Below are 565 nucleotides of genomic sequence, written 5' to 3' on the forward strand. Positions count from 1 at the left end.
ATCACTACAGAAGTAGGATTGCCCAACCTTCCTTCCGAGGAGTGGCTGGTGGGTTTGAACCGCCAGCCTTCTGGTGAGCAGGCAAGTGTCTTAGCCACTATGCTACCAGAGCTCCCTCCATAGTGATACCGCCTCAGAAACCCAAGGAGGGGTCACTATGAGGTCAGATCTGACTTGACAGCAGTGAGTTTTTTAATTTCTAGGAATACGGTCTAAGAAAATAATCGGAAGTAAACTTAAAAATTTATGTATGAGGATAAATTAATGTTACTTAGTACCGCAAGGAAAGGAAAAAGAAAACCTAATGCCCCCCAAAAAAGTGAGCAGTTAAATAAATTATGGTACATTCAAACATAAAAATACTATAGAATGGATCTTGTTTAAAGCATATTTTGATATATCACCCCCCACACAGATATATACCACACATTTATTTATAAACTAGAATGAAATACCAATAATAAGTATTCATCTCTAGATAAGAAGGTGATTATTGTGTGCTGTCTAGCCGATTCTGACTCACTGTCATCCTACAGGACAATGTATAACTGCCCTTTAGGGTCTC

Source organism: Orycteropus afer, unplaced genomic scaffold (assembly GCF_000298275.1).
Source record: "Orycteropus afer afer isolate SDZICR_OR568_19922 unplaced genomic scaffold, OryAfe1.0 scaffold00193, whole genome shotgun sequence".
NCBI lineage: Eukaryota > Metazoa > Chordata > Mammalia > Tubulidentata > Orycteropodidae > Orycteropus > Orycteropus afer.